This window comes from Solanum tuberosum, unplaced genomic scaffold (assembly GCF_000226075.1).
Source record: "Solanum tuberosum cultivar DM 1-3 516 R44 unplaced genomic scaffold, SolTub_3.0 scf00003, whole genome shotgun sequence".
NCBI classification, from domain to species: Eukaryota; Viridiplantae; Streptophyta; class Magnoliopsida; order Solanales; family Solanaceae; genus Solanum; species Solanum tuberosum.
In genome coordinates, this window is record NW_006238929.1 from 2,904,514 (window position 1) to 2,904,719 (window position 206).

A 206-nucleotide genomic window follows, 5' to 3' on the forward strand; every position below is an offset into this window, starting at 1 on the left:
CATGTCAACCCACTCCTTAGGCCATCAGTCTAGTGGTCTTGGTTTCGCGACCTCCCTCACGGGCAAGCCGAAAACAATGGGTGGCTTTGTATTTGGAACTACAAACCCTTTAGATTAAACCATAGCCACTAGGTCAAATCACCATTAAACTACATCTAACCTATTAGCAAGCAAGACCCAACAATAATATCAACACATATTTGTTA